The 16,577-nt window shown below is 37.5% G+C and overlaps 1 long non-coding RNA gene across 1 annotated transcript; it reads left to right on the forward strand.

Annotated features, from left to right (window-relative positions):
• The first annotated feature begins 8,976 nt into the window (after window positions 1–8,976).
• LOC309387492 lies at window positions 8,977–15,724 on the forward strand. The gene is made up of 3 exons (XR_014174593.1): window positions 8,977–9,098; window positions 14,539–14,642; window positions 14,954–15,724. It is a non-coding gene; the product is annotated as an uncharacterized lncRNA (long non-coding RNA).
• Window positions 15,725–16,577: the final 853 nt, after the last annotated feature.

The following is a 16,577-nucleotide window of genomic DNA, read 5'->3' on the forward strand; positions in this document are numbered from 1 at the left end:
ACACATTCCAGGGTTCACATATTACAATAACTTTTGACCTTTGAAATAAAATGTTCTTTTAGTTAATATCTAAGAGAAGACAATTGTTAAGATTTGGAGAAACTATGCTAATAGGATTTTCCTTTTGAATAACATCACTGGGTTTTCTGTATCTTTGTTCTGATACTATTCTGTAAGAGCACTATCTCATTCATAAAGACCTTAGCTATTGCCCTAGATTTGATAAATCTTATGTTCAAATGTTAATCTAGCAATTATGTCACAGACTTTGCAGACAGAAATGAACATTGATAAATTAAATTGTATTTAGGATCCATGTACCATCACTCTTTTGCTCTTTGTAAAAATCATACTTTTTTAAAATCAGGGAAAGCATCAAATCTTTTAAACTGAAATCAAACAAAACACAAACAGTGAACAAGCTTTTGAATTATCTGTATATATTGATTTGGCTACACAAAAGCATAGGTGCGTTAATATTAGATAGCATGTTCTGTTTAATACTCAGGTCAGGTATGTGGGAAAACACACTGTTGTGGGATACTTAGCATGAATTCCTGATTGTGGATTTGGGAATGATTTTCTCAGTTCTCCCTGGCAGAGATATGAAAACTTGATGAATGAATACAAATACGAGCTGGCTCATTGCATGCATATAAGCATGTGCCCAAAAAGCTCTTTTTTTAAAAAAAAAAAACATTTTTCAGTAATAATCTCTTAGTTCAAGAGATATGACTGGCATTGTTTGTATTAGCAATTAATCTAAGACAGCCAACTGAAAATCCTCCTTTGGATAAATCCTTGTAGGCTTGATGAACAAAAATATATATTTAAAAATAGTATAGATATTAATATGTGAAGATAGCGTACAAAATCGCCATTCATTTGGACAAAGATCCAGCACAGCAATCCTATTAAATTACTCTCTGAGCTTGCTTATTTTCTTTCTAGATGTTTAATTTCACAACTGGGTAACTTTATCAGTGCTAGAAGGTGGGTCTAGAAACGTCTTCAAGGAAACAGCCAAGCTCAGAGGGCACCAAGGACCCACAGTTTAACCCTGAAGTACAAATACAGTATTCTCTTCTATTGGTAAATTATTCCTACCTATGTTTTGATTCTGAGAAATTAGGAGAAAGATTATGGACGCCATAAATTAATTGGAGCATTGCTGGAGATCCCAACCCTTGGCACTGACTCCTCAGCACCTCATGGCCTACTGATCAAGAGGAGCAATGTTGGGCTGTTGGGCTTGAGTTTGGAGCTTGGCAATTTGGTTCCAAACGTTTCATCACCATTCGAGGAGACATCGTCAGTGTGCTTTGAATTGTGCTCATCTGTCTGAACACTGGCTTTTAAATACCTTTTTATGTGATGTAAATTAGTGTGGGTATCATTTGTTCAGCTACTTCTGAGTCATGGTCTGATTTCAGACTGTTTGATTGGATGGCTGTTGTTACCAAGACATGGTATTTGGTTTTAAGTCTGTGTGATGTAAATTAGCGTTGTCTGTTAGCGGATGCTTCTGAGTCATGGTCTGGTTTCATGGTCTGTTGGACTGGCTGGTTGTTAATGAAACGCGGACCGATTTCTTGTGAGCTGATTGGTTATGATTTTTGTTGTTGCATAGTAGGGTGCCTGTTTGTTTGTTTTAAAATGCTACCTTTGAGATCGCGGTTGATGCAATTCTTTCATTCTCAGTAATTGGTAGACTGGATTTATGTCAATGTGTCTGTTTATTGACTTATTGGCAGAAAACCAGGCTTTGAGGAATTCTTTTTCTCTCCTTGATTTTGTTTGGGTTACACCAGTGGTTCTGGTTAGGTCAAATGTGGCATTGATGGACAGTGAAGATTTACCTATTGCCCCTCTTTGTCTGTCACTCTGTCTGCTCTTCGTCTATCTGAAAATCACTGCTAATCTGAAATCACTATTTTTGCCTTTTTGCCCAGGCACATATCCATACAGGACATGACTTTTTTAAAAAACTTTTTTTCTGCTAGGGTACAGTTACTAGGTGCTAAGGTTGATTGTCCTTCTAATGTATGTTTCGTTTTGTTTTGTTGCTACTGTTGTTATAGTTATAATATCTGTGTCTTTAATCCTTGCACAGACTGGACTCTAACTCTAAGGAAACTCACATCCCTGATAAAATCTTGCTGAATCATCAGAGGTGTGTGTTCTTTACTTGTGTGTGTGTTATTGCTGGCATGTATGCACTGCAAATAAATGAAAGCTGGTTTCCTGGGTCTCTTCCTCAATCAGGAAGCTTGTCATTTACGGAATAATACCGGTTTGGAAAGCCTTTCTCTGATTTTTAGATGGAAGATTTGAAATGAGGTGCCATTAGCCCCTCTCCCAGCTTCCTCTTTTTATAGCATGCTGGATCAGTTTTGATTTGAGGCCTCCAAAGCTCGATGTCCCCAGTAGGACTTCGCTTTCACAGGCTGCAGATAAACATAATGCAGGCGTAATCTTATTAAAAACAAATCGACAGGTTATTACGGCAAATGACTGCTGCTGCTTTAAACTGCAGAAGCATAGCAGAGCGAGGTCAAGATCAAGAGCACTACTGCTGATGGATAATTTTCTCGTAATATGGAGTGGAGGGAACATTCTCCGCCTAAGCGAGGGGAGTGAGAGAGCATCAGCAGAACAGCACACCAAATGAATCTTTGCAACAGATATGGATTTTGAATTCAAAATTCCGTATTAAGCAAATTCTTTCCAAGGCTCCATCTGGAAGGGGGTGGGGGTGGGGATAATAATCTTTGCCTACCTTGCAGATTCTGAAAAGGTGTATTGTTACGATGAATGGGAAATACCTGGACCATTCTATCTAAATAGTCACGACTGAAATCAATATTTCCCAGATTCAGAGAATGCTTGCTTTTCTGTTCCCGTCAGTTAGACATGACAGCTCTTGTCTTTCGTGAATCCTTCTGCAGTAACATCTTAGCCTGGGTCGCTGAGACCTGTAATCTGCTATACGTTCATACAGCTCTGCGTGCTTCGAGAATGATTGGCACCCTGCACGAGCACAGCATCTCTTTGTTGTTGTGAAAGCACCCCACTGTTGCCACCAAGACACCAAGGGTTGAAACACTTCTGAATCATTTTTGAAGTGTGCATAGCTCCTAACATTTAGATGTGCCGTCTCCCATATATGATGGCTATGTCAGAGGATTTTTTTTGTTTTTGTTTGCTTCTGTGTGTGCCTTGGAGTTAGTGTTGAATCCTGACAATGGCCTGGACAAGCCCCTGCAAAACGTTCTTGGCATACTTTATTGGAAGTGTTTTTCATTGTCTCCTTCCTAGGGTTGAGAGAGAGTGGTCACCCAGTTGGCTTTTTGTTTTTAAGGTAGGACTAGAAGTCATGGCCTTTTTGCAGTGTCAGATTAAGGCTCACTGGTGCCCTAAACATTGACAAATCTTGGTGCCCCACTCCTTTGTACATACTGTACAAATCTTCATTGGCTTTTTTTTTCTTTCTCAACTTTGTGGTGCCCCCTTGGGCCTAATTCCCTAAGCACGTGCTTAGTCTGCTTAATGGTTGATACACTGTCTCCTTGTTTCTAGATGGCGCCTTAACCATTATATCAAACATCAACTCCGAAAGAACAAATAGTGCCCAAACTAAGGCAGGGTATGATTTTCTTTTACCTTATTCTTGTTCTGAAAAATCTTTTTGGAACAATGTTTTGAAGGTTCCTTCTCAAAGAGCTAGCTAGATACTGGGATTTTACATTTAGAGAAGTTACAACGGCACTGAAAAAAGTGACTTATGACCATTTTTCACACTTACAACCATTGCAGCATCCCATGGTTATGTGAATAAAATTCAGATACTTGGCAAATGGTTCATATGTCAAGCACCTGAGAAATCAGTAGCTTAAGACAGTTCAAATGAGTATAAAGATTTATTGCAAGCTTAAGCTTTCTACAGCTGTTAAGGAAAGTGCGGGAAAGATAAGAGAGGTATTCGAAGTGGGCTGAACTTCAATCTCTTGCATGCATGAAGGAACTCATGACTTATGACACATTTGGCCCTCCCTCGGGCTCAGCCTGGTCATCTCCTGCACATATTTATGACAGTTGCAGTGCCCAGGATCATGTGATCACCTTTTGCGACCTTCTGACAAACAAAGGCAATGGGGAAGTCAGATTCTCTTAACAACCGTGTTAATAACTTAACAACTGCAGTGATTCACTTAACAACTGTGGCAAGAAAGGTCATAAAATGGGGCACAATTACTTAACAAGTGTCTGACTTATACATTTTGGACTCAATTGTGGTCATAATAGAGGACTACCTGAATCCGTGAAAACTCCATTCTAAGTGAATACAGGGACAGCAAATCTATACATTACGTCCCTGCAGTGTTTTTGATAAGGTATTTTGGAAGTGGTTTACCAGTCCTCCTTCCTAGGGCTGTCTAGCCCAAGGTCATCCAGCTGGCTTTGTACCTAAGGCATGACTACCCTGTTTCCCCCCCCCCCCAAAAAAATAAGACCTCCCCAGATAATAAGCCCAATCGGGCTTTGGGCTCATGTGCTAAAATAAACCCTCCCCGAAAATAAGCCCTGCCCGAAAATATTGCAACACAGCAGCAGCCATGAGGTGACCATGCTTGCTGCCTCCTGCACCTCAAAAATAATAAGACCTTCCTGAAAATAAGGCCAAGCGCTTATTTTGGGGATCAAAAGAAAATAACCATGTCTTATTTTCGGAGAAACACAGGTATAACTCCTGGTCTCCCAGTTTCTAACCTGATGCCTTAACCACTATATCAGAACTACCAGCAGGCGATACAGTGGCTGAACTGTTTGCAAGATGTTTACAATTGATAGACGGAAAAAATACTTTGTATTTGTATCAGCCTTCGTAGCTGCTCAGAAAAGGCTTGAGCTAAACAGAGATGTCAGAGAGCTGTCTTTGAAATATTATAAATTCTTATTTCAAGAAACTCACAATAGCCATGTTGAATTCCTGATACAAACACTTTGGTTTCATGGAGGCTTTATATGGACCTTGACATACAGTGCAACACTGCCCAGTATTTATTTTGTTTCATGCAGTTGTCTTTTTTTAATGCATTTGAGTATTGCATGGTTCAGGTGTTTAAATAATTTGATAAATAAATGCAGAAAAAAAAACAATTTGGAGCTAAAATGAGTGAGATTGCCTGAAACAAAAGTTCAGAGTGTTAATAGAGGATAAACATTAGCTACCTCCTGCATTTCCTGCATAGCAAAAAAATGAAATATAAAGCTAAATATCCTTACAATGCCATATAGATTGGGTTAGTGATTTTTTTAATTTTCTGATTGTAACAGTACTTTTAGAACAACATTTGAGAGATTTTCTTTAAAAAAAAAAAACAGTTGCATTAGTGCCTAATAACTTATTATAGCAAAAAAACCTCACCAAGAATAGCATAAATGTTTTTGTTCAAATGTTCAGTCAGTTTAACTGAACCAATCTGTTGGTCTCCAAGTATTTTTTTTCCTAAATAAAATTTGTGCTTGTGTATTGTTAAAAAGCTGTACAGACAGATATATATCTTCTTTTCTTCATTATGTGGGAGCAAAATGTGAATATTTTTGAAGGATAGTCCCCAAAAGAAAAATTCTAGCTTGTTTTCGCAGATGAATATCATACTTATCCAGTTATTTTTAAGAATTTCACAGACAGCCTTCACAACACCAAAATGAATATATAAAAGACACAATTCATTTTATTAAAAAGTAACCGCATCGTAAACCAATATCATTCCGCTTTTAATTTGGAAAAATCTTTTTTTTCATTTTTGAAAGAGATTGCCAGAGACATAATAATAAACTTCAGATCTGCCATTTTTTTTGGTGTTCAAATCATGTGCATATTCAAAGAACCACAGGCTAATGTCACAGCCTCAAATATTATGGATAAATGCCAAATGGTACATTTGAGTTGGTATAATTGAATATGCAGCCTTTTGCTATCCAAGGCTATCCCATTTCAAGTTTTTATACACAGCCTGACATTTCCTATCTACATTGGAGATGGAATACAAAACACCAGAAAAAAATAAAATTCTAATTGCAGGAGCCCAAGAGATCATTCAGCTTTCTGAGCCATTTGTAATTACGGCTACACATCTAAGATTTTTCTGTCTGTTCCACAAAATAAGTATGCCATTTTTAATCTCATTATAGAACCCTCATACCCATTTTCCAGACCAAATAGGCCCCTGATTTCTAAGCAATTATTGCAAAAATAAAAACTCTCGAGTACGGTAAAACTTCCAATCCAAGCATCACATTCATTTATTCAAAACCTACCATTTTCAACACTCAGTAACATTTGTTGGCAGTGTAGTGGATTTCGGCTAGGACAATAACATATCAGCCAAAGTAATTATTACTACAGGGGAAAGTGCTATTCCTGTTTTAGATTTGCAGATCAGATCTGGTACAGTGATAACTATATCCCATCCAAACTGATAATCGGTTACAAGTTGCAGAATAGCATTTCATAAAAGCAGATAAAGAATAGTCAGAGAAACAGAAAGTAATTATGATACCCCTGTTAAGTAAGTAAGCTCCCCGTTAGGAGAGCGAGTGTGCAGAGAAGCGTAATGAGAGTGGTATGGAAGAACATGCACAAACCAGCATAAAGGGACACTGAATAGTATAAAATATAGTAGTTTACTATATGGAAATATAGAGGTATTCAGAGTGCAATTTAAAGTCCAAGTCATACATGGTTCAGTCAGTCAGTTATCAATGTTCTCAGTTAAGGAATGATCCTTTGAACACAGTCCAGTATCAAATAATCAGTTTAGCACTAACAGTAGCAAAAACACAGCACCTCACTATACACCGATCAGCATCTAACAAGCAGAGAGCTAACAGTCATTCAGGCTCCCTCTTATGGATGCTTGAGGTAACAGCAACCAATCACATTACAGCAGTACTTAAAGCAACAGTACTACCATCCTGGTTTATATATTGCTAACCCAACTGTTAGCTTACATTCCTAACAATCCCAAATGCTATCAAGTAAAGAATCTTGCTAAACCTCACAGGGGAAAAAATGTGTTTCCATTAAGTTCCCTCTTCCTCTAATTGATGAAACAGAATCAATCAGAATCAGTGTTTCATTGCTGCGCATGCTTAGCATGTTGGAAATACATTGCCACTGTGCTATAAGTAATGCCCTATATGCTTCCATCGGCTGTTTCTGCACAGCAAATATAAAAAGATAGCATTGATTGAAACACATTGGCCCTGTGGCTCAAGAGAGGTGAAGACCATTGGACACATACTCTTTCAATGCTCCTCTTCTAGAGATATTTGAAAAAAACATACCCTCCCAATAATCAATAGGTATCCTAGATGTTCCAGCACTACTAATCTCCAGTGGCTGCCTAAGGATGAACAGACTGTGATTATAGCGTGTGAGGACTAGATTCTGTGCAGCAGCAGTGGGGTTTTGTCAGAAAGACATAATTAATCCATCAAAGCTATATTACCCAATTAATGCAGCAAATCCTTTTGCATTACTACTCATTTGCATTTTAGTATTTAATGACTAAGGGCCTCACAATTTAAGGCAGAGGTGGTATTCAGCAGGTTCTGACCAGTTCTGGAGAACCGGTAGGTAGCGGAAATTTTGAATAGCTCGGAAAACTGGTAAATATCACCTCTGACTGACCCTGTCCCCATCTATTCTCTGCCTCCTGAGTCAAAGCTGATCCGGAGGAAATTGGGATTTTGCAGTAACCTTCCCCTGGAGTAGGCCGGGAATGGAGATTTTACAGTATCCTTCCCCTGCCATGTCCAACAAGCCATGCCAGGCCCACCAAGCCACGCCCACAGAACCAATAGTAAAATTTTTTGAATCCCACTACTGGTTTAAGGATTGATGCTATAGTATAATTAGGCCGGGCTGTGTTTTGCTCATCTGTAACTGACAGATTGAATACCAAATTGTGATTTTAATATAGATTTTATCTGTTGCTTCTTATTTTGTTTTGGAATTTTAAACTGGATATTCCTTGAGTGTTTTTAACTTGCTCTGGTCTCTGATATCTTGACTGTAATAAACATTGCCTTGACCAAAATCATCAGTGTCTGCTTTTAGGTGTGAAAAAGTTGTGTGGGTAGTACCCTACTTCCTAGGAGAATGAAATATTTTGAGGAATATTAAAGGAAGAATATTATATTTCCCTAAATTAGAAATGGAGAAACATGTTTTTTTAGAGGCAGGAAGCAACCCCCAAGTCTTCCTTGAAAGCCTGCAGCAGATGCCAGCAATTAAGAGATAAACAGCTTATTGAAAGAAGAAGCCAACTATGTAGATGTATCTATTCATAAGCAAAGCAAATACTGCAGGCGGAAATCCATTCGAGACAGGATATTTCAAAACTGCTTGCAGCAAAGTTTGACAGGTAACAAAAGCAGAGTGATAGGATTAGAAGCCTCCCCTTCACCCAAGATCCAACATAGAACAAAAGCCATTAGCCACAATAGGAATTGCTCAGCACCCTTTCAGAACACAAGCTCCTTCATTGCCATCCAAACTTCAAAGTCACAGAAACCTGGGAGCTAGGGGTGGGATACTATTAGTTCGGGCAAACCGGTAGGTCCGATGATCAGCTGGGCCCGCCTACCCACCCCTGCTCTATCCTGTCCTTTATTTCTTGCTTTGTAGCTCATCTCAATCGTGTGGCACAGCTGATTCCCCTCCCCAGCTGTTTTACTTACCATTGTTGATTTGGAAGGTAAGCAGGTAAGCTTCTAAATGCTCCATTGTCAGCGCTGCGCACATGCACAAAACACACACGTGCGCAAAGTGCACCCTCGTTGAACTGGCTATTAAACCAGCAGCATCCCACCACTGCTGGGAGCTCAGATAAATAATAAGCCATACGTTGATCAGATTAGCTCAGACAAGCACCTAAGATTTGCATTTCTTCTTTTGCCCATAGAGCCAGCTATGACCCCTACGTAACCCCTACATGACCCCATCGGAAACTGACAACAGCCAATAGAATATTAAAGGACACGTTTTTGCACAGGAACAAGAAGCTCAAATACAAAGCCGAAAGAAGGTATAAAAAACCCACCCACTCTCAACTCCATTTTGTCAGCTGCCCAGAATCACATGCAATTCTGCTTCATCAATAAACTTTGCTTACCAATCAGCCTCCATGTTGTTTCCAGCGTTTTTCTCCCAGCTTGGAACTGAACCCAGATGGATATTTCTTCCAACTGTTGTGTATTCCAAATGGAACTGAGGCAGAGCGTGAATTCTTCTTTTAAAAAGAAAAGAGAAGAAAGAGAACGTGGGCAGGTAGGGAAAGCAAGTTAACTGCTATAGGCTTACAGCTCTTGATCTGAAGCTGGATCTGACTGAGATTAATCACTTGGAAGGATAACGTACTCTATACATGATTAATGGAAAAACTGGAAATTTCCTTATAGCAATACTTCAATTCTACAGCGCCAATGGTTCTGGGTGATTTACATTGAACCATTTAAATACATTAAAACACAGTAAATAGATTAAAAAAAAACCTCACTTGAAACTTGTTTTCCCTCCAGCTGGCCAATAGGAGATCTTCAAAAATTTATTCAGTACTTGCTCTGTCTAGACTTCTGATGATCCTCGCATGACTATAACTTTGGGAAGATGACACGAGATACATCTCCCAGGATGCGCCAGAGGGGCACCCAGGTCTCAGCCCTATTCTTTGCCAGCCAAATGGTGTTGTCAGATGCCTGCAATCATGAGTTGCAGAAGGAGAGAATGGCTGGAATAAATTAGTCAGGTTTGCAGTGACTGCTGTAGCCTGGAGACAGACATGACAGGATGACACATAATCCTTAACATCAGAACTCACCCTTGATCACCAGAACGGAGTACCAGATGCAACTTTTTAAAGAGATAACCATTCCCTGCAATCACATTCTTGTGGCAAAGTTGCAAAATTTCTTCCATGATAGGAAACATATACATATAAATGTCCATTGGGAAACCACTAACGTTCAGTCACAATGAAAGAGTTGATTCTTTTTCTGAATCTTCCTGGAGGTCATCCATCTGAGTCCTAACATGTTGGTCTCATTGCTGCAATTTTACTTGATCCAAGAGATCTACTGCTTACCACCTATCCTCCAGCCTTTTAGGGTTTTTTTTCCTGATGGAGGGAGCAAATGTATTTGGTTTCAAGACTGTATATCACATCCTGGCTCACAAGAGAGTTCATCAGGCAATTTGTCCTGTGAGCCAGAAATACGAGTGATATAGGACTTCAGAGGAAGCAGTGGAGGATGGAAGACTGATGGCTGCAGCAATTAAGAACAGATACAAAAACCACTACATGTATACTTTAACTCTGGTCAAATAAAGTCACTTTATATTGGTCCCACTTTCTTTTTAAAAGCTTGATATTTAATCCCATCACATAATGTCCTGCAAGTTAGTTTCTTTTTTTTTGAAAAACGTTTTTATTTATTTTTAATTTTCAAAACAAACATAAAAATCCTCCTTCTTTACATACTGTAGAAAGTGTATCAGTTGGTTACAAATGGTTTTTGTGCATCTCTTCTACCATCATCAAGTATAATTCATATTAACTCTAGTATCTTAACTCAAATGTTTATACATATTACCATCATCATACCTCCACTTTTATTTTACTATAATTGTTTAAACGTCCTTCATCATAAAATATAGCAAAATTTAGTACACAACCACATACTGGCATTTCATTTACTTATTTATAAAATCCTCCATTAACATTAAATCCTTATATTCTATTCTAGCTAAACATCCATAATATTTAATAACAAAGTTTTCTAATCCTCCTTTCCAAATCACTGTTTACAATTTACATCCAGTTCCCTTATATAATACCCATACATATACATATACATATACATGTACATGTACATGTACATGTACATATACATATACATATACATACATATACACATACACACACACACACACACACACACACACACACATGTCACCGTGAAAGACCGAAATTGGTGAATGTCGACATTCACCGGTGAATGTTGGTGAATGTCGACATTCACCGGTGAATGTCGACACATACCAATTTCGGTCTTTCACGGTGACATATATATAACGAGTCAGCGTAACACTTTACTTTTGCTTTTCAATTCGCGGTCCTGGAAACTACTCGTTCTAACCGCACAGGATCGCAGGTTTAAAAAAAGAAGAAGTCCGCGAATAGAAGACGCTTAAAAGGAAGCGAGGAGCCGAGGTATTAGGGTAAGGGTATTAGGTTAAGGGTGTCGAGAGGATAAGGGTATTTAGCAAATATTTCGGACATACACCAAGCGACTATGTGAATGTCAACATTCACCGGTGAATGTCGACATTCACCAGATTTCGGACTTTTACAGTAACATATATATACATATACATATACATATACATATACATATACATATACATATACATATACATATACATATACATATACATATACATATACATATACATATACATATACATATACATATACATATACATATACATATACATATACATATACATATACATATACATATATATATATATATATATATATATATATATATATATATATATATATGCTGGTTTTGTTGTATTCGGGTCTTTTCCCGTGTAAGGTTAAGGTAATCATCATTATCCTTTCTTTATTTGGCTATATCCTATATCATAACATTTCCCCCCTAATGATCAAAACTTAACTGTGTCTAATTTAGTTCTTTTTTTATTGCTATTATTATTATTGACCTTTATATATAATCCAAAAGGATTTCTAGTCTTCCCATCAGGGGTATCATTCAATATTTATATCCAATTGTTGCTTATCATAACACTACACATTGTATACAGTATTATCATTATCAACTTTTTATTTAACTATACCTATTATCACTAAATTTCACTAGGTTTAGCTAGTAATTTTAAATTATACTCTTCCATCTATCAACCTGTATCTTTCCAATAACAAAACAATCTTATGTCCTCTGCCATTTGTGGTATCAATCTTCTGAGCTTCTTCTTGATCAGTTTTGTATGGACTACTCCTAGCAACTCCTTGCTTGTAAGATATCTCATATAATCCTGATGCTCTCTTTCTGTTTCTTTATTCTGCTTATCTTTAATTGTCAGTAGTGTTATCCATATTTTTGCTGATAAAGTTTCATAGTCCATAAATTCTTTACCTTCTTCTTCTTCTTCTTCTTCTTCTTCTTCTTCTTCTTCTTCTTCTTCTTCTTCTTCTTCTTCTTCTTCTTCTTCTTCTTCTTCTTCTTCTTCTTCTTCTTCTATATCTTGCCCTTTGAAATAGATTTCCTCTCCATTTATTTCATCTTTCAATATTCCATTCTTTGCATTTTCAAAAACAAACCAATTGCCATAAATATCAGTTTTAATAGTTTAATTGCTTTATATTCATTTTCCACTTCAATTCTTTGGATTTTAATCCCCTCATTTTGCATTTGGTGAACATCATAAAATTTTTCATCACATTTTTCTGTTAGCTGTTCCAAATATTCCAGTTGCTGTTCAATTCTCTCATTTATATTTGTTAGTTTTAGTAATTCTGAAAATATTGTCTGCAAGCTTACAATCTATATTTTCTTGACATTCTGCCATCTTAAACAAAAGTGCTCTCGCTTGGAAGATTTTTTAAAGTTAAAACATGGATTCACAAAAGCCATTTCCCCCCCTCTTCTCTGGTTGAAAACATGCTTCAAAGGGACATTTGGCTTACCCCTATCGCTCTGTAACAAGCCGTCAAAACAAACCGTGAAGAAAGGGAAAAGTTTCGCTTGAATACACAAAGCTCCAATCAACAAAACCTCCCACCACATAGCGCTTTTAAGAAATTTCTTTTTTTTAATATCTATTTTGTATTTCAAATTTAAAAAAGAGGTCAAGTCTTTAAATGAATTTAAAAAAATACAGCGATGAAAGAGGAAAACTTTAGTCTATAAATCACAGAGAGTCACAGAGAAAAAAAAGTAGAAAAAGAAGACTTGATCTGTCCATTTTAAAAAGCTTGTAAAGATTCCATCCATGAAGATAGCATATAAAGAAATGGGATAACCACTGTCCAAAACCATTATAGGTTTAATTTCGCTGCTCAATTCTTCTATTCTTCAATTTAAATCAATTTTTAAGTTTTTATAGGCAGTCTCTCTTTTAAAACAATAAAGATTCCTCACCAGCTGGAAACACTTTCACTTTCCATTCCTTCTGTTTTGGGGCCGCCCCGACTTCATCAGCCTTGGCTGGATTTTTTGTTACCGACTTGAAGAAATTTCTCTTGCTTCTTTTGGGGATTTTGCCCAAGATCAGCAAGACGTATTCTTCCTGTTCACTGTCTCTTTGGGACAGTTTAGATCCGTTTGGACCCTCCCAGTGGCAAAAGTGTCGACTGCGATTTCAGAGCATTGAGATAGCACGTCGTGCCATCGTGACTTCGGCCCCGCCTCCCTCCAAGTTAGTTTCTTATTATTATTTTTTATATATCCTTTAGGAACAACTTCTGTAGTGTAACATATCCAGGGGTGGGATTCAGCCAGTTCAGACTGGTTCGGGCGAACCAGTAGCTCCGACGATCAGCTGGAGAGCGAAATGGTTCGCTCTGAAGATCAGGTGGGCCTGCCCACTCACCTCTGCACTTTACTTACCTGTATCCTCTCAGCTGATTCACATAGCAAAACAGATTGCCGCGCCTTAGTTGTGTTACTCCCCAGAAGTAACATGAAAGGTACATTTTGTTGAAACTGTGCATGTGCGTAGAGCGTGTGTGTGTGCAAAGCACACGATCACCCAACCGGTTGTTAAACCAGCAGGATCCCACCACTGCATATCTCCTCTGTAAATCCAAGATAAGAACACTTTCCAGATTATTATTCTGATCTTTTATTTGTAAGTCCACTTTAGTTATTAAAACATCAGCCAGTTTCAAATGTAAAGTAATTGTGGCATCTTTTTCTATATCATTCTTACAGTCCAACATTTTTAAATCCATTTTCAAATTCACAACTTTTTCCATATCACTCTTGTAAACTGGGCTTTTTTAACATTTTCAAATCTAAAAACAAATCAGGCTCAGTATTTATTTATCCAGTAAAATCTATTCTTCTTCTATGTCCTCTGTTAATTCCATCTTTGGAGTATCAGACAATCTTTTAAATAATTGCTTTCAAACAGCCTTAATTTCTTCTAAAGTCAAATAGCTTTGTTCCATTGTATTAATGGGTCTCTTCTTCAACTGAAATTATTAGTTCTCTCTAGTTCCCTTTGGTAAATGCCCCCTCTTATCATATGTTTATCTTCCAATCAATAAAATTTTCCCACGGGAGGATTCAGTTAATTTCAGTCTTCATATATTATTATTTCAAGCCCACCTAGCCCTTTAAATTTCCAAAATCAATATTCTAGTCTGCTTTTGCTGTTTTCCAAAAATAAATGTTTTTCGTTTCAATCCTTAAACTTACATAACTTCTTTCATGCAGAGTAGAAGGAAATTATCCTGGTATGAAGAAAGTTGCTTTTCAAGAGGTTTGTAAGATGCAGAAAATCAAGAAGAATCTACTTCCTAAAGTATTTAAGAGAGGAAGTAAGTAAATCCAGTGTCTGTTTTTACCAGACTTAGGTAAAATCATTTTTCCCTCACTCCATTGGATAAGCACCAAACATTCAGAATCAGGTTCCAACATTTAAGCTGCATTATACTGGGAAGGATCATCTATATTGTTTCATTTCATTTCTAACTAAATTGTTTTTCCACTTGCTAGAACATGTATGTCTTTTCATGAAATGAAACACTTTCCTTCTCAGATTCTACATTTGTAATTTTAGCATAGAACTTTGCAGCCCCAGTCCATCACATGTTTATTTTGTTTGTTTGTTTATTTATTGTGCCACCAGACTCGAACTTTTGGGCTTGGACCACCTAGAACTACTCCGCCTACAGTCCGACTTAAGCATAGTACACAAAATTATTTGCTACGACATTCTACCTGTCAACAACTACTTCTGCTTCAACTGCAATAATACATGAACACACTACAGATACAAACTAAAGGTAAACCGCTCAAAACTCGATTGCAGAAAATACGACTTCAGCAACAGAGTAGTCAATGTCTGGAATGCATTACCCGACTCGGTTTTTACATCCTCAAACCACCATAACTTTAACTTTAAAGTGTCTACTCTTGACCTCACCACATTCCTAAGAGGTCAGTAGGGGCGTGCATAAGTGCATCAACATCCCTGTCCTAATGTCTCCATTTACTGGTACCCATTTCCCGTGTTTATGCCCATTTTTATTCTTATTCCCGTTATCTTGGACATGAGTGACAAACTAAATAAATAAATATTAAGAAAAAAAATTTATGGACACTCAGCTCACTCACAATGACTCCATGCTTATCGAAGTAAAACCCCAAATACAAAACCTTCCAAAACAACAATCAAACAAATCACCAGGGGGCTCCTAGTCTGTGGGCAAAACTGTATCTTCAAAAACAGCATCGAAGTGGGTCCAATCTTATCTCTGTGGGGATGATGTTCTACAGGGAGGGAGTCACCACAGAGAAAGTCTTCTTCTTGAGCCCACTAGATCAGTGGGTCTCAACCTTCCTAATGCAGTGACCCTTTAATACAGTTCCTCATGTTGTGGTAACCCACAACCATAAAATTATTTTATGTTTTCTGTATTTTTTTGAAAATATGTGTTCTCCGATGGTCTTGGGCGACCCCCAAAGGGGTCCCGACCCACAGGTTGAGAACCACTGCACTAGATGGACCTCCTTAAGAGATGAAACCATTACATACCCTGCCTCCTGCTCTGCTTTGTTATGTTGACTAGGCCTCAGTGGTTGATAGGAATATGGCTCGCACTTGGTTGTGTTGGATTTTCATTCAATGACTTCTTTCTCAAACAGGAATAATATTTCAAGGCAACTATATAAACTTCTTGTATAGCATAAGTTGCAATTAAGCTATTGGAAGAGTATAAATAAAACACCCTTATTTAGAGTGAAACTCAGAGTCACACAAAGCTATAGATAATGCAAAGAGGAAAATCTCACTGAAGTTGAATGTGTGAACCGCCATAACTTTAACTTTGTTTTTGTCCCTTGCTGTGAATCTCTCAAAAATATCTAGACAAAGAAGACGAACTGAATTTTTTTCAAGCAAATGGCTGACCTTTCCATCACAGAATGAAATACCATATTACTAAAATAAGGACACTTAGTATGAAGAAATAACCACTAATCTATGCCTCCATTTGAAGCAGGAACAGTAGTTTTCACTTTCTAAAGCAACTGTTTGGACCCACTCCAAGGCTATAAAATAATACGTATAAGAACAAATACAGTAAATTGTCACTTTTCCTTCCCACTTATGTATAAATTTAAACCAAATAACAGCAATGAGAATGGGCAGCTGGCCTTTTAAGCTGCCAGCTCTGATAATGCTTCCACAAAATAAAACTTTACTCTCGTCCCTTCCTCCTCCTTACCCAGTTATTTCTCCTCTCCCTGCC

Source organism: Natrix helvetica, assembly GCF_964273705.1.
Source record: "Natrix helvetica genome assembly, chromosome: 2".
NCBI classification, from domain to species: Eukaryota; Metazoa; Chordata; class Lepidosauria; order Squamata; family Natricidae; genus Natrix; species Natrix helvetica.